This window comes from Parus major, chromosome 2 (genome assembly GCF_001522545.3).
Source record: "Parus major isolate Abel chromosome 2, Parus_major1.1, whole genome shotgun sequence".
NCBI classification, from domain to species: Eukaryota; Metazoa; Chordata; class Aves; order Passeriformes; family Paridae; genus Parus; species Parus major.
The window spans coordinates 135,163,680-135,186,577 of NC_031769.1; the positions used below are offsets into that span (position 1 = coordinate 135,163,680).

General features: G+C 33.7%; 1 protein-coding gene across 3 annotated transcripts in view; it reads right to left on the bottom strand.

Moving 5' to 3' along the window:
- Positions 1–22,898, bottom strand: part of CSMD3 (CUB and Sushi multiple domains 3) — a 569,626-nt gene that overhangs the window by 361,978 nt on the left and 184,750 nt on the right. The window lies entirely within an intron of this gene.

A 22,898-nucleotide genomic window follows, 5' to 3' on the forward strand; every position in this document is an offset into this window, starting at 1 on the left:
AATACCAGCCAGCAAGTATGCCATTTTATGTTCAGACATCAAGGATTCCTATTTTATTTTGAGAAAAACTGTATTCATAATTAATCAATTAATTCTGAAGGGATTTTTTAAAGTGGAATAAAACCCCAAACCTTATTTTAATAAATAACTAATAGGCTTGTAGGGGCACTATTCTGTGAGGAAGACTTTTGAAATAATAGTTTAGAGGTAGTGCTCTTTTCATCTTTTCCCACCCACTCTACCTCAAAACAAAACATGTTTAAGACAACTTTCCAAATTTCTGAAACTGAACTAGCACCCTTGTTCCCTCAGGCACTGATATAAATGACAAAAGGCTTGACTGACACCACAGGCTATTAAAACTCCTTCACACACTTGCAAAAGAATGTTTTTATAGTGTGGAAACACATTAGCTCACACAATTCATTTCAGTTGAACGACACATAGAATCTAAGTTTTTTAAGCTTATGAAATTGACTTCAAATTCTAGATCCAAGAAATCCAGATGATGAAGTTAAGCAAAAAACTCAACCAAACAAACAAAAAAATAGTGCTATTAAATTGCAAGAGGATGTGGTGAATGTACATTGCTCTGTACCAATTAAAGTCAGAACTCCTAGACAGAACTAGAATATGTATAAAATATAAGAGGGAAAAATCTATACCTTTCCATTAGAAACATTGAATATTTCTGCATTTTCATTGTGAATTTTAGAATGAAGCACATTTTCTAATAGTCATAAAGTGGCTCTAGTTGCTACAAATTGTTACAGATGTAAGAAGTATATTTTGATTTGAGACTTGTTTTTTGTCGGATAGAGGTTAGGGTATTTTTTTGGTACAGCTATTTCTCTCTGATGATACAGGAGGAAATAGTTCTTTTATTATAATTCTCACTCTCTAAATAATTGTTAGGCAATGTGGAGATAGAGGCAACAACCTTTCACTGCTTTCAAATTTTAGAATAAACTTATTACTGAAAGAGGTCTTACTAAACAATTGAAATAAGGTCATAAAGCACATTTCCTAACACGTATTTTGAGTTATATATATTCTGCCTTTAAGAGGGTTTCTCTTCAATAATCACAAAACCATGTGAAAAATAAATTGCAAGTTTATTGTCCAAGGTATCATAAAATATCATCCTAGACATTTAGATATGTTCACAGTAAAAGACTAATTTTGTTTCTAAAATAGCTGAATAACTAGTTTACCTATCAAATCACTTATTTATTACTACATCTATCCTTACATCTATGGACATATGGATTGTAGGAACTGTGAATTTAATTAGAGGTCAGCTTCTAATTAAATTCACAGTTCCTACAATCCAATTTTTACAGTGCATGGTTTCTATGGGATTCTTCCCAGAAAGTAGATTTGCAAACTGACAAAATTTATTCTGTTGATATAACTGTCCCTTTTCTCATGTCAATTTATCTTCTCAGCAAATTATAAAGCTGTTCACCATTACAATAATACATTGGCAGCTCAACCTACTTCTGAGTCAGCTACTATTCCAAGCATAGTTATGCTGCATCATCTACAATATTTTCCTAAAATTCAAAGTAAAACACCATATCTTCCATAAAGGAAACACAGCTGTCTCATGTTCTTTTATAATTCAAAAGATGTAGCTCCCTCTCAAGCTGCACAGAATCCTGCATAGTAAATTTCAGTCAACAGAGAGCAGGCTCCCCTTCTGCAGCTGTCTTTCATAAACTCTTAGAAATGTTCATGAAGAATCTTGGATGTGAACCAGAGATTTAAAGAGTCTTACCACTATGTGTAGTCAACAGCATTGACTGTTATCTACTGCAAAATGTATTTGAAAAAATAAGTGCTTACTGAAACAATGCACCTCTGTTGCTAAACAAGGGATTAGTAGAAGTCTGACTGTGCATGTAAATATGCCAGTGAAGTTCCCATCTATGCACTTGTGTGTAAACCACAGTTTACAGAAGAAATAAGGGACTAACATTTTTGAGAATCAAAATTTCATTCTTATTGCACTTCTTTATAACAACATGCCTCCATTAGTGAAGCCATTTAGTATTTTCTTTGCCCTCAAAATTCTAACATATAATTCCTATCTTATGTTACAAAGTGGGATTCAGGGTTGGTGTGTTTTCTTTTTTTAATAGCATAGTGCACATCTTCTATTTCTTCCAGGAAAGGAACAATATACATTAACATTTGAAATATACACCGTCATATAGCTATAAACTTGACAAACTCCTGTCTTGTTCATGTACCAGACTAGCTTTAATTTCTAAAAGTCATCTAAATCTATACTTCTTATAGACATATTGTCACTGATTGTCACAATTGTCAATACAATTGATTATTATGATGTAATGCAGGCTTTAATTTAGGCATTCAAAATATCCAAAAATAATCCAAAGAGAAAAAAGTTTTGCTTTTTTTAAAATATGCAACAAGGTTTTCCCAAAACTTCTTAATTAAACATACAGTTTCTACATTTTCTCATATGCCAGATTCACTGAAATGGAATTAATTAAAAAAAAAATAAAAATAAAAGAAGATGATACCATACCTATAAACAGTGCTGAAACCCATTCTAATTCTACCAAAGCCTTAGGCTAACAAAGATTTATATATAATAATGACTAAGTGCATATATAGATCTCATTATCCATATATATGCACTACAAATTCCTAAGTGCTTGTTTTGATGCAAATTGCACCTGTGTTGATTATTTCTTTTTGGTATTATTTGCATGTTGAAATAAAACTAATGGTTAAAAATCTTTGATTAAAAAGGGCAAAATATCACCCATTTTGACAAGGCCTATGCATGTTCATATATGTGCTACTGGCACTTAATACTTACACAGCACAATACACTAAAAAAGAGAGCAGCCACCTGAGTGGAAAGACATACACAATAGAACAGTACCTGATCAATTACCTATCTGGTTTGGTTAAATTATGCTTAAAACAGGCAGTAATTTTACTAAACATAAATCTGAAGTAGCATTTACTTACAGCTTATTGTGTCTCCTGTATTTGTGTACAACATATACTCATTAGCAAAACTTTCTGGGATCCTTTCCTTTGTTCTTCATGACTGCCTTGATCTCATAAAGCAATACTTCATGTTGCAAGCTTCATAATAAACATCTTTTGCAGAGGATCCACTCCACAACACAGATTTAAGGACGCAAGATTAAAAATCAGGTATCTCAATAAATCCAGATGTGTTTAGAAACAACCAGTTGCACACTAGAGAAGCAAAGCTGATGCCAACTCAATATTTAATATATTACTTGATTTGAAAGATCCTGAAGGGTTTAATGATTAAGTTAACATAACCTTCTTATTCCATCAACTCAGGTTGCATGATGTTTACATTCAAGTTCAGACACTAACCTAATTCTTTGGACAAGCACTAAAAGAGTAAGTATTTTGTATGACTAGGCGTATCAATATTTTTTTATGTTTCCAATTTCACTGATAAGTTTAATGGCTCTTAATGGCATTCATTATAGATGTGAGTGTCTGTTGCATGACAGCTTTGGTTACTGGCCTTTTTTTTCCTGGAAATGTTCTATCCAAATTATGTTAAATCATTTCAGAGCAAGGACACTGCTCTGACCTATCTTGTTAAAAAGCAAAAAAAGCACCATCAATTTCCTATGTTTCTTACAAAATCTACTGCTGTCTAAACTGATAACTCAGGATTTAAATTTTTTTGAAGATATCACATAAATATTAAATGTTAATAGGTATTTTCAGTTATCTCTGGATAACAACAAAGGTCAACAGAATGGATAATTGCCTGTAAATTTTGCTTCTGTGAAGTATTTCCAACATAAAGGAAGTATTCTAAGAGGTGTGGTTTTCCTAGAATTTTAATTGTAGCTTACATTTATGCAGTAGTAACATTTACAATATTGGTATATCTGTATTTCAGAAAAAGACTAAATTAGACATCTCTGTGACAGAAGCTATAGAACTTTAATGTAAGTTGAGTTTTTCATTTAATTATATGTGTGAAACTCAAACTGCTGGTGGGTTGCATCATGGCTGCTCTTGTGTGTGCAGTCAGTACATTTAAGTCATTAATTCCCTGCATGTTTAAGGAATTGTCCATCTTATGACATAGACTGGCTTCAGAAAAGAAACTAATTTGAAAGGTAAATACAATATCAAAATAAGCAGTTTCTAGGATAAGACTTCGAATGATGAAAACAAAAATAACACAGGAAGAGAAAGATTAACTTGGAAATAAAACAAGCATATAATTAAAGAAAACAAAAGAAGAAGAGGATTGAGTTGTTCTTCTCCATTGCCATAGTCCAATGTCCAGTCATAAGGAATGACAGAATACATCATTCCAATGAGAAATTAAACAGTCTGAATTCAGTCTTTAAAGAGGAAAGAAGAAAAAGTCTTTTCCTAAAGCAAGCTCCTTCTCAATGGTAAATACTAATTAGAAAAGTAAAGGAAAAATGCCCCAAAAAATAGAGTCTAAAATCTAACACTCTACTAGAATTTTGAGGGTAAGATATAACCCAAGTTTTAAGTGGTTACAAAGTTAGTAAAAGATCTAAGTCTTATGGTCAGTCCCTGTAATATTTATAAAAGAACTGAACACTTTATGTATCTGAGAGTGAGGACACTAGTTTGATATTAATTGTTGTTTCCACATCTCAGAACTGTAGCCAAATGAATGACAAAAAGCAGGTTTTTATTTTTAGAACAGTAAATTACCACACCTCAAATTCAGAGTCATGAGCTATTTAGAACCAAACTAATGGTTTAGGTTGAAACTTCATTGCAATTGCTTCTGATTTATAAAACAAAAAAATGCAAACTTAAATAAGCGAGTGTTTTGGATGAGGAGGAAGAAAAGTTCTACATTATTTAACCTTGAAAAAAATACTTGTTCTATAAAGTACTTTAATAATCTATTGATTAATTTTAGAGTTACTCATCTGGGTGGATAAAAATAATTCACCCTTTGGCTCTTTTTGTCGAGTACATTATGATGTCTGAAAGACCAAAAATAAGGTCTTTGTTTTATAACGTCAGTGTTGAAATACATGAAAGCTTTGTCTTGCCTTTGCAATGCTGGAAAAAGTTCAATTTTGCAGTAGAGTTGCTGTAATGTAAAGCAATTCCACGAAAAGCCTACGTATAATCATTAAGGACTGAATAAAGGTCCAAGTGATGATAATGGAAGTTTATAGCAGAGTAGATATGAAATGCTGAAAAGTTCCAAGATTAAGAAATACTTTTTAAATTCAGAAGTTAATTGCACCCTATAAAGCCAGATGGTTCCTATGTCAAAGTTTTCCAGTTAATCTCTTGACTTGACAGAATAATGAAGTACTAGGAAAGAAGCTTTCTAAACACACAACTGTTAGCTCCTGATACATATAAACTTGCCTTTGTCACATAAATAAATAACACTGATGGACAGTTGTGTGTCCTGATTGCCTGCAGGCCTAGGGTAAGCTGCTGATTTTCATATAGGTGTCAGGGTCTTAGAAGGAGCCATTTTTCATAAATGGGATGCAAATACTTTATATACAAAGTGACCTTGCACTTACAGCTCAATATCCCTGAGAGGATCATAGAAATAATATAAATACATATGAACTTCACCTGGGCTGCACACAGTGGCTAATACACAGGTCTTTCTACCACACAGCCTGTGACAAGTTGCACAAGAAGCTCCTTGGTGTAATTGGTGAGACCAAGCTCAGGGCAGTCAAAAAAAGCAGAGGCAGACGAGTCTGGATGCACCACTGAGAAGATACAGGCCCACCTGGTGCAGGTTGTGCACTTTAGGCCTCCCACAAAGGCACTGCTCCTGCTGGCCCAAAAGCCATGATGAGTTGGACACCAAGAACTGTCCTAAGATTTTTTATTTTTTTTTTTTTTCCCTGCACGTGATAAATGAAACTGTCTCTTTCAAGAATCCCAAATCTGAGGGCCTTGGCTGGAGATTGGAGAGCCCTGGACAGGCATAAAGATGAATGAGACTACCTGAGCATTTTCCGTGGAATCCTGTAAATTTCTTCCCCTTACTTTCACAGCTAATCTAAATAAAATTAATTTGAATACAACTTGTATGTGACCAATACTTCTTTGGGTAACAGTCAAACTGAATAACTGGGATCATTACCTGTGAGAGGCTTATATAATTTACCTCTCTTAAAATGTTGCTGTATTCAGTTTCTGAACCAGCTGTTTCCTTTTCAATTCTCTATAATAAATTGTTATACTTACAAGTATTGCCTGAATAGGGGAAGGAAGCTTGTCCTTGAGTCTTTCTGGTAAGTGTCAATATGTGAACCAAACTAAAAACTCAAAAATATTGCACTTACCCTACACAATTTAATGTTCTGCAATATTATTTGTTACACACAAAATCTTGTTGGGATAGGGAAGAATAGTCCCATGTCAAAATTATTATTAGTCCAATTAATGCTTTAACAAGACTAACAGTCTAAATATTGAAAAGCCTCATTAATACTACCAGTAATTTATTCATATAATTTTTTTCCCTAGTACCTATTATTTTTTCCTTAATTTTCAGTGTCCCTCTGCATCCTGAAATCAGCACTTCATTCTTTCCCAGACAGAAGGGAAACATTTTTATTGTGAGCCATTCTGCCTCTCTAGTGTGCTCCGGTGAGGCCCCACCTGGAATACTGCGTCCCAGTATTCTGGAGCACCCAGTACAAGAAGGACTGGAGTACAGAGGGGTTCCATGAAAAGGATTAGAGGGATAAGGAATGGCTGAGGCAATTGGTATTTCTCAGCCTGGAGAAGGAAAGATTCCCAGGTGACTTAACTGTGGCTTTTCGGTACCTGAGGGGAGCCTACAAGAAAGCTTGAAAGGAATTCTGACAAGGTCGTGTAGTGATAGGACAAGGAAGGTGGCATTAAACTAAAAGAAAGTGGGTTTAGATAAGATATTAGGAAGGATTTTTTTTACTCTAAGGATGGTGAGACACCTGATCATGTTACTAGAAGCTGTGGATACCCAATTCCTGGGAGTGCTCATGGCCAGGCTGGATGGGGCTGCAAGTAACCTGGTCTAGTGGACGGTGTCCCTGCCCACAGCAGAGAGCTGTGACCACCACTCTAGGATGCTATACCAGTATCCTGAGATCATCATGATACAACTCTCCTTCCTCAGTCTTGAGTCATCCTTGGGTTGTCTGATGCTTCCTAAACAGAATCTTTGTTTTTTCTCATTGGCTCCCAGCCTTCTCAAGACCCAGTTATCACAGAGGCTCAACATGTGTTCCACAGCAACTGCTTAGGGTTGTCAAACCTTTGGTATACACGGTAGTCATATAGTCACTTGACCAGCAGATGACGAAAAGATAAAAACAGCTCAAGTCAAGACACTTCAGAAGAGCCCTAATAGAATCCAGCTGCCAGATCAATGCATGGCTGTACAAGGCCTGTGGCTGCTTCCCAGTAATAAGGCAAAAATTGTATAGCAACTGACATCAGTTGCTATCAGTATGGCCAGATGCACACTAAAGAAACTTGGAGGCACTAGAAATAGGAAGCAAAGAGTACCTATCCATGAAGCTAATTGCCATTTAACCTCTTCCCATAATCCTTAGTATTTCATGTAACTAAAGCAGTTAAAATAAAAACCTCATATACGTATCAGTGTTCAAACTGGTAAAAAACTCTAATTGTATTTTCTGTAGTGCATGAAGGGAAATTAGCATGCAGCTATGGATGGTGATAAAGTTTAAAATATAAGTCAAATTACTCCCACTCTGCAGCAAAATTAAGAACCCCATGGGTCTTATAAGAAAAAGTACTTCTAGACTCTGAGTTTTCCTGAGTATCTGCCACTCTAGTTGCTCATATTTAGATATTACATCAAAATGCAAATATATCTTAAAAGAGTTGTTCCTTAACATTAGAATTAAAATTTGAAATGCTGTCATTTTAAGTCTGAGTCAGTTGTGTTATTTCATCGTTTAAGGGTGATAATAAGACAGTCCTGAAATGCCTTTAAAGAACAACTCATCAATACAAAGTAAGAGGATAAACATTGAACATTTCAATTCAAACTACAGGTGATCCTTTCTGAGACTTCACTTCTTCCTGTTTCTTCCCTTTGAAAATGTATCAAGGTAGATACTGAAATCTGCCAGGAAAGGCTCATTTTACTGCATAATTTAAATATAATTGTAGTCAAGGAATCCATGCAAATTACTCACAGTGCCATTCACTTCAGCAACCACCTTCTATGGAAGGTGGATCAGTATTTTAATCCACTAGTTTTATATTGTGCAATAACTTTCTTCTATACATCCAACATTGTGTCTCTTTCTAATTCTACTGTATTTATCACATTAGACATTTAAATTTTTTAATTGATTACATTTATCTGTAGTGACTTTTCTCCCTTTTTCAATATATCTGTAAGATAAGAAATTTCTTACTCAATAATTTTATACAATTTTCATTTCAAACGGTTTGACAAATACCAATAAATTACACCATTCTTTAAATAAGGATGATGATGATGGTGATGAGGATAATAATAATAATAGTAATTTTTAAATTTCCAACACATAGACAATATTTTGTTTTCCACCACAAAAATCTAAGAAAAAATCAGACTGCCTAGGCTGTAAGGGCACTTTCTTGACCTTGACTAGGTCTGACTGGGGATTCTGTTACGCCTCTGCCTTAGACCCAAGAATCCAGTTCCAGCTCAGCCTAAGATTGCTCCAGTTCTGTCCCTGATCATCTCTGTTTGATTGGGCTCCTGAAGGGATCCTGGACCAAGTTTATCACTCACCACATTGGAGGCTGTAAATTGACTCTAAGTCTCTGTGTTCAGCCTCTGGACAACTGCATATCACAGTTGAGTGAACAGGAAATGTGGCCTGTGTAGAGTCCCCTTGGATCTCAGTTGTCTCTGCCTTGCTCCTGTTACTCCTAGATAGAAATAGATTTCAAATTTCCCAATTAAACTGGTCAAATCATTAAAACTGCTTTCTATGACAATTTCTGTATTTTAAAAAATACTATTAATTTACTGTTATTCTGTGTACTTGAGCATACTTGTCTTTATTGTATTTTAACATTCATATTCAAATGTTCTCTGACTGTATTTAGGGAAACATTTCTCACTTTTTTTGTACGGAGAATTTTTAAGATGTTGTGATAAAATTAAATGTGGATATCATACACCTCCATCACTTCTACTTCATAGACATATAAACAACAAAATGCCTTTAAAACTAAGGACCAAAGCTTTGAAATTATCTGAGTAGTAAGGGACATGATAGCTCACATTTAGCCCTATTAGATAAGAATTAAAAAGGGAGAAGGGGATTGGGCAAGTAGCATTAGCATGCATGCAGAACACCTCATTTTGAGAGAAATAACTTTTACACTTTACAAGATTGTAGACCCTAATTCCTAGTTCGATGGTTCGTAAAAAAAAACCTCCAAAGTGAACCATTAAGAACACAGGATCTATTTATATGAATAGGTGAGATTTAATAATCTAAAGTGGTTCTCATTGGGATCTTTTCAAAGGAGGCTCTTCACAAACTGTGAAACTTGGAGGATTTTATTGGGTTTGAGTGGCAAGGTTTTGGTAGAAGGAGTGGCTTCTGTGAGAAGTGTTCACCAGTGACAGTGGTAACACCTCTGGGATGACATATTTATAAGAGGGAAAAACTGCTGCACAGCTGCTGTTGGAAGAGAGGAGTGAGAATATGTGAGCAAAACAGCTTTGCAGACACCAAGGCACTGAAGAAGGAGAGAGAGCTGGTGCCCTGGGTGTTGGAAAAGTTTCCCCTGCAGCTTTTGTGAAGACAATGGGGAGGCAAGCTGTTCTCAGAAAAGTAGTGTAAAAAACACTGAAGACCTCTTTCTCTAACCTGACAAAGACATGAAAACACCAGTAGCTGAAGTAAATGATCAACACAATCACTTAGATCACTCAGGATTTTTAAGAGAAGACTGGTTATTTTATTTTTTTAAAATTAGCACAGAAAAGCCAATGAAATGCACAAGCCTCTCCTCTACAGGTGGGGACACTAGATTATCAACTTGTTCTTTCTGGCACTAAACTCTTAATCTGTGAAACACATATTGAATCTTAAAAATTAGAAAAGTTGCTTCTCTCATTCAAAATCAATGCCTTTCTAGACCCCTGATACTAGTAACTGAAATTCTCTCTTCTGTTCTTTACTAAGAACCAAGGACCTCTTCTATTCTGTATATATTCTGTACATTACTGGCATATCTAGACAAACAAGAGCAACACCTCTGAGCAACACCTCTGAGATATTCAAGTCAGCACCAAGCACCTCATTAAATCTGAGTTCTGGACATCACATGCTTGCTTTACAGTTTGAACCACTGGAGAGCACACAATGTGGATATCAGATACCGAATGAATGATCACCACAGTCCTTCCCCTTTGTGCCACGTAACTAACTTGCTAGAATTAAAACACTTTGTGTTTCAAACTGAAAAACATTCAGAGATATTCATGCACTCAGAAGCACAAATATTTGCACTGAGCAAGGATTCCTATTGTTACAGCTGTACTGCTTCCAATTCTAGTCCTAGGTTGCTATGACACTGAATTGAATCATGTAGATAAACATGAAATGATGTGTGTATAAAGTCCAGACCAAACCCTACTGATTTACAAGACATCATTTTGAAAAGGAGTCACCAAACTTTAGTAGTGGTATGCTATTGATTATTGTTTACATATGCTAAGACAGCCACAAAAAAAACAAGGGCATAGTTTTTCAGTGTATTTAATATCTTTTAGAAAAAGAAATATTATATAAAGAATTTTAAAAAGCAATATTTGTGTCAAATCTTTTGGAAAATGAGACCAAGAATTTTTGGGTTTTTAAGCTGAAGCATAAGCAAGATTAAGTGTAAAAATCATTTATGTCAATTCTTAAGACACAGTTGTGTGTAAAATCACAATTTATATAATTTATTCTTTTTTTCAAAAATTAATGCTGCTCTCAGAGATGAAAATACAATTTGGGTACTGCATGGGTCTGGTTGCTAGCCACCTGCTGTTTCCAGTAAATCAGCCAGTGAACAAACCATGACACAGCTTTTTCATCTCTCCATGATTTGACACCATGTATCTGAAATGAACATTTGTTATTTAACTTTTCAAAAAAAAGACATCACACTCTCCATTAACAGGGGCTGTTGAGAGCAATAAATACCTACAAACACGATATAATAAGCAATTATGAAATAAGAAGAATGTATAAGATTCTCCACAATACTATAAAATCCCATAGCCTACTTTATAATTTGGGGTAATTAATATTATTAAAAAAAAAAGTGATTGATAATTGGAAATACTTCAAATTGACTTTTTTATATCAATCTGTGTTACTTGAAAAAATCCTTGGATTCAAAAGTTTTTTATTTACAACTGAAAGAGACATAAAAAATGTTTTAAATAAATGTTTGTTCCACAGAAAGTGAAAATAATATTGTCATTGTCCTACAAGCAAACATAACTTGCTTTTAATCCTCACGCCTTTGTCTCCCCCTCTGCCACACAAAATGAATGAGACCTGCTGAATAATGTTAGCTTTTAAATGGAACACAAAATATTTATTATAGTATTTATTTTGAATAACATTAATGGAATTGCTTAATATATTGACTAATACTTATGAAAGCTTTGCTAGAGAACATAAACAAAGTTTATAAAATTTACCAATATTCTGTGGTTTTAGAATGAAATATCTTACCAGTCTAGGAAATTCTGGTACCCTAGGTGAATAGCCAGCTTATTATGCAGATTTGCCAGACTGGGGCAGATTTTAAGTAAGCATCTCTTACAATAATGATTTTTATTTACTTTACCAAATAAAAAAAGTATTACCGCAAAAATTGAAGCTGCCAAAAGAACCTTTGTTCATTACATTTGACTGGAAATTTATATATTCTAAATTATGCAGTAAAGAGACAATATTAATTTTTAAATATGTTGTATCAGAGTTTATTATCTATTAAATTTTTATATGATGCTTTTACTGATATTTGTGGTAATGAGATAATGTTATCTGAGCACCTTGAGCAACTCTACTGAAAAAATATGAGTTGAAAAGTTTGCAAATACTCAGATCTAATAACCTATAAAAGATAGTAGGACACTAATTCACATGCTATAACTTAAGACTGATCTTTATGGAATTAACCTATAAGAATGTAATTATTAGAAAGTTAACCAGAAGGTGAAAGCAAGCTTAGGCTCCACAACTGTGCCAGTTTTCTTTAGTCCCAAGCCTTAATACCCATCCTAGCATGACACACCAAACAAATGTTGGCCCTACTGAGTTACAACACCACCAGATTTTTTACTATTGTTTCAAATGTTTTTTGTTTTTTTAAATTCATTTTATCATGATATATTAGGAAATACCTCATTAGGAAACATGAAAATATTTTAAATGCATATTTTAATGCAGTTTTAAAGGCTGTATAAATATCAAATGTCATTTACATTTGTAAATGAAAATCAATGCACGATTTTTTTTCAGCAGAATAAGAATTCAACCCATGTCAGAATCTTTATTAACCCAATCTGCAACTTATAGAAGTTGTGTGCCTGTATAAATGCAGGGCACATACTATAAAAGCAATTTACTTTTAAACACATAAAAGTATATGCACACAAGAACACAGTGTTCAATATTTTTTATTTTTAATCTTTATTTGTTTTGTGTTTTCTTGATGTATTTAATTAGTATTAGTCCTCTGACTGGGTATTTATTCCTTATTTGATATTTCCTCCTATGCCTTCTTTATTTAGCCTACATTTTGTATTTCTCTAATTTCACATGTTCAAGTTCACTTTGATTTACCAGCATTATTGCTGAATATATTGCTGCCCTTTAAGAAGCCTGTAACCCTCCAAACTGCCATTATTGATATTTATGTATAATTCTTCTTCCACTGAGATATTCCAAATATATTTAACATTACCAGGCCTAGATCTAATCCATTTAAGATGCAACACAACATGACTTACGGAGACTAACTAGTAACTATTTGTGTGCCTTTTCCCAACTAAGTACACGACATATTTACAGACAACACTGAGTCTTTTTTCTGCTAGTTTGTAGTAAAAAATTGGTTAGTAAAGAGAATTAAATTTTTTCATTCAGTAATTTTTCATCACTTACTCCATTATTTTTACATGGTTCAGAGCTAACTGTCTCCATTACAACTTCCCAGGTGTCTCCTTCCTTTGCCCTCTGTTATTTTTTTTCACTGAGGAACCAATTTTTCTTGTTTTCTCTGTCCTTGTAATGTAGTTACAAGCTCTCTCCATCATTGTCTTTTATATCCTTTGGTAATTGTAAAGGCAACTGCTATAGCCTTTCTTACTGTATTCTCAAAGCTTCTTAGTATTTTATGCTTTTATTCATTAGTCATGTGGTTCTTTCTCACCTTTTGCAAAATTTCTTTCTGCTCTGTATATCTTTATGACTGCACCAGGAGCTTTAAAGGTCTCTTACTATGATTTATATCTTTCTTTTGAAATAGGATAGTCTGTTATTATATACTTGATATATTCACTTCCACTTAACTGCCAGATCTCCTGTGGAATATATTAAACCCTTCTTTTTTGAAGTTGTTTTGGTAAGTTTTTTTAATGACTGATGTACTTCTCCTTAGTATTGATGCCTATTTACCCATAAACACTAATAAAATTCCATTCAAACTGCCTTAATCCTTCATATTTTTAGATAAATATTTTTTTGCATTAAAAAGAAACATCTTAGTATGCCTATATAATGCCATTATGCTCTTTCAACAAATTTCCAGATAAATTAAATCCTCCTTTTCATTAAAGAGTCTTTTCCATGTATCTATTTTTCAGTTTTTCAAAATACAAAGAATGCCTTGCTCTTCTACTTCAACACTCAATGTTGGCAGACTAGTCCGTTCCTTTCTTTTTTAAAAATTCATATATATATTAAAATATAATACCAAAGGATATATTATATAATTTTTATTTTTGCTTAGGTCAATGCAAACAAATATATATACCTGATATTTTACAAAGTACCTTCCTTTTTGTCTATTTGATTTAGTACCAAAAAAGTACCAATTATTTAGCTGGCTGAACACTGTTCTCCCCAATGGCATCTTATTCTGATTTCTCTCAGGTTTAGTTGCAAACTTCAGTTCACAGTGTTTGTCAATAGATTTTCTTCCACTGGAAAACACACACACACACACATATATATATGAATGTCTTGAATGACCCAATTGGTTGTAACAAATGGCTTTCAATCTGAGAACCACAACAGATACTCATGACATGAATTCTGAGCCACTAAAGTTTAAATCTGTGTCCCATGTTTACAGGTGAACCCAAAGGAAAATCAGACACCAGTAATACAGGATATGTTGCAAAGCAATCTGGACTCCACTGTGTAAACTGAACTAAGCTACTGAAACCACCACGTTAATTTTTTACTCTTTTCCTGCATCAGTAGCAAGCTTTGCACCAAGAGGAAAAGTCATATTAAATAGATCAGACTTTTATTTAAATCAAGTTGCATCACTTTAAAACAGCAACACATACTTGAACTTACAAGTTTAACAATTTAAGCTTTATTTCTATGGAATCTTTATAGAACAGAATAATAGAATGTACTGCACTACTTCACAGTTTTGGGAAACCTGTGTTCAAAATCACCAAAACCAGATGGAATGGCAAGATTTCTGTAACATTCCAATTTATATCTATATATGACGCACAGAGTATAGTAATAAAAATAATTTCCAGCACATCTAGCAAAACTGTAGCTTCATAGTTAGTGAAATTTTCAGTATAAACTTAACTTTCAGCTACCTAGTTTAAATCCATTAACAACTGGTGGAAGGTCTTGCTAGTAGATTAATTGTAATTCAAAGCTGAATGAAAAAACAATGCTCTAAGGACTGTTAGCCTTTGCTACTGTCATAATCATCTCTCATTTCTCTCCCACAGGAGCTGAACTCTGCTTTAAACTGCATTCAACACTGTAGCACTTCCTTAATTCCACCTTATTACAGAATTCTCTTTTCATAATTAACTCTCTGGGAAACAAGTACCTCAAAAATAACCAAAACACAAACAAGAAAAGATGCATGCATTTTGGGATTGAATCTCAGATTCTACAAGTTATAAAGGATTGGAAAGTTCAGTTAAAAAGTTGGAAGCTTCAGTTCAGAATTGTTTTGATTCTTTTTCTTGAAAGGCATAGTGTCAGTTACTAAACAGAAAATAAGTTGTATTCAAACAGTCCTTCACCTTACCCTTAACTTCCCTTAGAACATTCAGGACAGCACATTCTTGTTCAGAAAATAGAGATGACGGTTTAAGTTTTTCCTCTGGCATAAAAAATAATGGGGAAAAGAATTTCTTCAGCAGTGCAATATATCCACATGAAAGATGTCAAAACCTGTGTTATATGCTTCAGGAAGAAAGAGTATGTACCATGGCAGTAGGTTATTTTTCTGCAGATTCAAAGGCACTAGTCTGGATACTGAAAAGGCTGATGGAGAGATGTGAAGCTGCCAACAACTTAGTTATGGACTCTTAACACAGAAATATCCAAAAGGTCTATTTAGCAAAGAAAGAAGAATGTAGATCACTTAACAAAGATATTTCTTCATTAATAAGCTTTTTAGTAGAGGATAGAAAAATAGTTGACTACAAAAAAGCCTCGCAAAACAACCAAATAAAGCTGCCATTGAAAGTAGGATTTACATCTTATCATTCTTTATGATTAAACATTAAATAATGTGAGGTGAAATCACTTAATCAGAGAATGATCAAGGTTGGGAGACCTTTAAGGTCATCAAGTCCAACCATCTATTGAGCACTACCACTCTAATCCCTAAACCACTAAATTATATCACCCAGTGCCAGATCAGACATCTCTTAAATACCAGCTGGGATGGTAACTCCACCACCTCTGTGGATAACCTATTGCAATGCATGACCAACCTAAGAGTGAAATTTTGCATGAATTACTGTATGCAGAAGAAATAAACATACAGTAAATGTACATGACTGGTTTATTTTCATTTTTTACTGACTGTTAGGTTATGGCCAGAAAGCTGTGGATTGTCACTAGTCACCTGCATATAGGATGGCATGTATAATTATAAAAAAATGTTCTGACACTGGCATTGTGTTGATTCTTAATATAATGGATTTGCATTAGCAGATTAAAAGGATGTTTAACTGTTTGTTTTAGCCACTGGTTCATTTCACAAGTGAATTGCATCCTAAATATCCTTATGTGGTATTCACAGGCAAAACAGATGGACAATCACAAAACGCATCAGTTTGTGAAGTTATGATTAGTCTGTATGACCCATATAAATAATGTTTTATCTTGTCAGAATTTATTAATTAATGCAAAGGATTTCATTAATGTATTCAAAATATTATACTTTTAGCCAGAGACATAGAAGATGGAATTATGAAAGCATTTTGTTTACTCAGTGTACAAAGCATACTAAAAATTTTAATTCAGAATCTAGAAATTAGAGTGATTTGGGATTATCTCTTTAGGGATCACTGTTCTCCCAAAACATGCCACTTATTTTTCTGAATAAAGTAAACATGTCAAGGACTCAGAACATATGAGAAGAAAATCTGAAAATTTAATCACTCTGGAATGACAAATGAAACAATTATATGTTTTGCAGTTTAGTTTTATTTTGGAGTTTGGGTTGGTTGTGATGCTTTTTTCCCTGCCTTGTTTTGAGATTTATGCTATCCTAATACACTTTCCCCCACCATACAGCTCACACAGCATAAAACTTACTAACGAGTTCAGTCACTGATGTTTCAGTCAAGACAAGAGCAATGTCTCCCGTACTACTCCAACAATTGCCATCCTGAGACTATAGCAAATGACCACATCAAAACAAGTACAGTGTTCTGCTGGAGTAAGCACACTGGAAGTGCTCCCTGTTAAATCATCAAGCCATCTTCCTGCCTCTAATTTATTCCCCAAATCTACTGTAAGAGAATTCTGATTTTATTTGCTACTTTTTTTTTCTTTTTGTTACATGTTTTAAGTATTCATTAGCAAAATCCCCCAGGACTAGACGATTCTTTACCTGATTTCTACAAAGCAGAGTTACAAATAAGCCACACTGAAAGCACTCTGGGCTGTTTCATCAAAGGAGGATTAAAGTGACCCATAGAAACACAAAAGTAGTAATAGTAAAGCTTTGTCAAAGAGGTAAATGGGAAAACCAGAGTACTGTTCTTGCATATCAAGATTCAAGAAGACTGTTTTTCTATTTGTTTCTGAATGTTGATAAGACTCTGTGAAATAATATACTCCTGTCACTGTTGAGAAGAATATATGTAAAAAGCCCATCCAATGTAACTGCTCATTTGATAACTGCTGGTGAATCTCTAACTCCAGATGAGAATAACTTCATGCATATTAAAAATTACTATCAGAATAATGAAAACATGCAACTTTAGAAAAGGCTTGCAAGTGTTTCTTTTGCATTACTCCTGAACATAGGAAAGGTAAGGAATTAGGAGCCGCTTCAGAAAAGTTTCCTCAAAAGCAATGCTTTTAACCACCTCTTGCAACAGCAAAAACCAAATACTGTCTTCCTGATACTGTGTACATTAATCAAAATAAAATATTTTATACCATCACAAGAATGCATTAAATTAAGCATACAGTATAAAAATATAAAGGAAATAGAATAACTCTGTGAAGTTTCTGCACTTACTGTAAAAGGGAAAAAAAAAAAGTAGATCTTTACATGGGTACTGTTATACAACATACAAGTACCTAAGAAGACAACAGATCAGGCTTTATTTTGACAATAAAGTTGTTCTATTCCCTGAAGAAACAATATTCGCCTCCCTATGTGCCTTGATACACTCTTCAACTCTGGTGTTTCCTGCTCACTAACAAAGGAAGAAAAAAAGCTTGGTTTTTACTCATATCACCTCCTGGTGCACTTCCTTTGTGACTGGGTAAATGCCTGAGCCAACACAAGGTAGGGGATGAGTCAGAAATAGAAGTGGGAACATGTGGCTTTTTTCAAAAACAGCATCACAGTGGCCATGTAAAATGTTCATTTGTACCACAATGAGACAAGGGGATTCTGTGCCTGCATGTGACTCCCTGTCTGATGTAAGTACACGCTGGAATTTAACAGATGGTTTTCTCACTGAGGCTTGACTCCATTATACAGTTACAAATCACACGTGCCAGATAAGCTTTAGCATTTAGTATTCTAGAGGAAGACAGGACAAATCACATCTCTGTACATATCCCTGTAAGATGAATGGGACAATTTGAGCCTGAGGAAGGAAGATCTTCAACTCATGAGCTAGGATTGGCCATATCAGCCAACCTGTTCAGGAGAAAGGTCATATCACTGCCAATCCATAAGGAAGAAAGAGAACGCAGGAGATGTCTGGACCTCAAACAGACAATTGGTAATAATAAATCCTTGTTTGTTGATTCTGACTGAAAACAATGATTTCTATATTAGGAAAAAATAGAAAAGCTTTTCCTCCCATGAGGACAGTCAGGAAATTAAGAAGGTTGTCCACATAGGTTGTTTAGAATCCATCTTTGGATAAAGGCCTGAGCAGCCTTGCCTTACCTGAGAACTGAGTCTGCTTTCAGCAGTAGATTGGACAAGTCAGCTCCTGAGTTCTCTTCCATGCTGAACTACCTTGCTTATAAGGTTTTGTCATTCTGTCTTGCGTTTCCTTATAACCTGGTTATGTGGACACATGCATAACATATTGAATTCCAGGATTAAACTCTGGATTTACACCTTTGGTTGAATTGTATTGCCATGGATATGACAATTTCTTGAAATCATATTCTCCTTTCACTAAGCACTGAATCTAAATGCCACAAAGTAACTCTTTCATAAGAATAGACTTCAAGGTCTCTACCCTTAAGTGACAGATTTTCATCAGGTAACTTATGTTTATATGTGTCTATTCTGCCTGCAGAGTTTGAGGCACATTTGTGACTGCACTTGGAACTACAACCAAAAAAGTTAATGCAGAAAACCCCATCAAAACAGGGTGCTCACCATGGAAGGGTCTTTTGTTTCTTCAGAAACATACATGTACAAACAGTACAAAATAACATAAGAGAAGCCTCCGCCTCTACTGTTAAACACGTTATTTGATACCTTATTCCTCTCTTAGATTCAAATCTTTCTCATGTTTCAGTAAGAATTTTGAGAGTACCACATGTAAAGCCAGTTCCAAAGTTGTTTTCAGATGATGACTGCCAAACAGAATCACACAATAGAAAAATGAAAAACATGCCATCAACCTCCACAGTCACTGTAACAAATTCCCCTCCTAAGCACTATCATTGTGCCTGAACCTACACATTACAGAATGCATTGTGCTTCCTGAAGGGTTCCAAATGGCCTCATGGAAATGCCACAGGTGAAATTCTAAATCACCAAGCAAAAAATTAAATCACAGAAGCAAACAGTCAAGGAAAAAAAATCCTGGTTTCTATGGAAAGCTTTTGTTTCCAAGAAAGCAAAGAACATTTTTGCTCTCAGTCCTTCAGAAAAAGATAAAAATGATAAGACACAATGGAGAGATTATCAAAGACTCAAACCAGATAATATTTTTAGCATTGGTATTCCTCCTATTCCTGTTTTTTTGCTCTCCCTGTTCCACAGTTAAGCATTATCTCCGTTACCTTCTGTTCCCTGTTTTAGAAGAAAAGGATTTAAGCATTCCAAAACTTGGCTGCTTTTTGAAGTGATTTTTTTTTTCTTTTGTGTGTGTGTGTGTGTGTGTGTGTGTGTGTGTGTGTGTGTGTGTGTGTGTGTATGTATGGTTTTTTGCAATTAAATCCAGTAAAAATTAATTCCATCCACTATCAGTAAACAAATACTCTGATAATTGCACTTTGTTTGCTCTATTAATTGAATAAAATTTTCTACCCATTTGGCTACAACCACAACATTCTTCTGAAATCATTTTTCCTATGATAAGCAGTATCAATTTTGCCACTATTATTTAAATTTAAATTCAACTGTTATCAGATTACAAACTTTCTCATCTGGGGCTTTTAGCATACTTATTAAAATCATACTACTCAGAAATCTTACCTTCCTGAGTCCTTCCTCTGAGCATTAAAAACAGATTTTAAAACTTTTTATTAGTGAGACAACAGTAATAATTATCTAAAGCAGTATCAACAGTCTTTATTACTAAAAAACAGACTGTTATACTTGTCATTTTCTAATTTGATATGATTTTTCAAGAAAATAAATGCTGGGCCTGAGGTGGATTTTTTTTTGCCTCCTATTTTAATTTCTTATGAGAACTTCTGCCTCTTGTCTTGTCTGTTTTTCTTTGTTTCCTTCAACTTATTATTACTTTCATTGGTAGTTGTACTATTAAGGCATAATTTTCTATCCCTGTGCTGCCAAATTTACATCAGACAGAGGTTTTCCTCTCTAGCTTTTGATATGAGCATTATTTCAGCAAGTAAATTGACTGAAAATAAATCTCACCTGATCAGAAACTCAATAAATAAAATAACCACTTTGTTAAAAAGATCTGATTGAGAATCTGTTTTATTAATGCATGTGTCACAACAGTACACTTAATTTTCAAATGCCTCCTAAAGGCTAATTTTTATTGAAAACAAACTGGCAACAAAAGTGACCATGTACATATCTAACATGGATAACTGTGTTTCCCTCACAAAAAAATCCCAACCCTAGACAATACCCTTTTCCATAACAGATATTATCTGCCTACTCACTCTCACTTTAATTATGAATAGTTAGCATATTCTTCACTAATATTTCTTACAGGTTCTGTTTATCATTTTGTTTCTTTCATAGCATTACAATAATGGGATTAAGAGACAGAAAATGTTAATTAACAATCAAGCTCTCCAAATATGGAGGAAAAACAACTGTCAACTTTTGTATTAGTTTGGCATGGCCTGGTTTTTCATAGACAAAAAGGAACAATTCACTAGATCTTATTTATTTTTAGGTTGGGTTTTTTTGTTGAAAAAAATGGGGAAAATAATTTTCTCAAACTAATAATTTTCCTTCAGTTTCAATTCAAAATTTAAGAAATTCCATAATTCAACTCAAATTGTCAAATATTAGAATAAACAACAGAACAAGAAGAACCCTGAAGGGCATCTACACAATTTTTTACTGCTACTTAAATGAAAATGGCTTATCAAGATTTTCTTGAGAGAAAAGACTGTCATATCTGAAATACTATAACAACTGAGTAGAAAACTACAGAAAGTTAGCACTTCATAAAGCATTCCAAGTCTTGTCTTATGTATAACCCCAGCCTATCTACTTGATGCATAATCTGGTTCTTTATTTCAGTTAGAAACAAAAAGTAGAGATATTTTTTTACACAACAGATGTACAGAAGAAAAATTTGAAGGCTTTTTTTTAAAATCAATAGGTGTAATAGTCTTATAAAGCACCAAGTTTTCTAAGAAATTATTTTATAATAATACTTATTATCCAGATCACCCAGTAAGTTTTTAGTAATTTTGAAAATTAGGTAAGCTTTTTTCCCAAAATGAAAGATAAAGAACCTGGGTTTAGTTTAGTCTAAGGGAATATATTGTATTACCACTCTAAATCTAATTAACAAATTGCTGTTAATTAAGCTTTCCAAAGCTGTTTTCCCCAACATATGGGGGGATATTTTTCCATAATTGAACACACCAGTCCAATTTATGGAATACAAATGACAAGCTAAAAAAAAGAGTATGCTCTCAGTCTGTTTCTCTACATAAGCAATTATTAAATTAGCATTGTAGATTTTTATGTTTTGTAAACAGATAATGGGAATTTCCATACATAAAGTAATCTTATTTTATCATTTGAATACAGCCTTGTATTTGTAGAACAAAAAACTAAATCATTGTTTGAGGCTCATAAATGAATAAATGAAACACATTCAAGAAAAATCAAATGCACATTTAGCTATTCAAGTGACTCATAACGTCTGTATGTCATTGGTGTTACCTCACTAATTAGTATAAATTATTATTTAAATATATTTTAGCTGACAGCCAGTTCAAAGGATTTCAGTTTAAGAGCTTGAAAAACTCAATGGCAATTAAGTAATATTCTAATACAGGTAATTAACTATGTAGGTGGCAGTATAAATTAACTCAAATTATAAAAAAACCTGTTTTCTAAATCTTAAGAGTATAGACTTTTATGACACTCTGAAGCAGTAAAAATATATTACTTATAAGCAACGCATAGAAACCTAGTCTGATGCTTTTAAAACAATATAATTATCTAATTTTAGATATTTTTCTTATTATTAAATCCAAGCCATTTTATTTGGTCTATGTTACTTTTGGAGGGGGTTTATACTGATATGAAGAAAACAAGACTCTACTGACCTTTATATATCTAGCCAACAACTTGTATCACCTGTTGTTCACATGCCTCTGTCTGTCATACAGAACCTCCATAAAGCTCCATGAGCCAGTTAAGAGATCAAGATTTTACTGAAGACCATAACTGTGATTTATGGGTTTGTATGCAACTTCTTTTCTGTGAATCAACAGCATATTTAAACCACTAAAACAAACACAAAGATTTGTCATGTTGACATGTTTCTTGAGTAGTGTGATGCTGTGTTACCATAAAACTGCCAGACCAGAAACCACTGAAAGTATAATTTACTTTTTGTGTATAATATATAATATTACAGTATATATACATAATATACAGCATAATATATATTTTTCCTGTTTAACTGAATTTGATCTTGAAATAGGTTTTTTATTCTTTTATTTCTCATACTTGTGTTACAACATCTACGT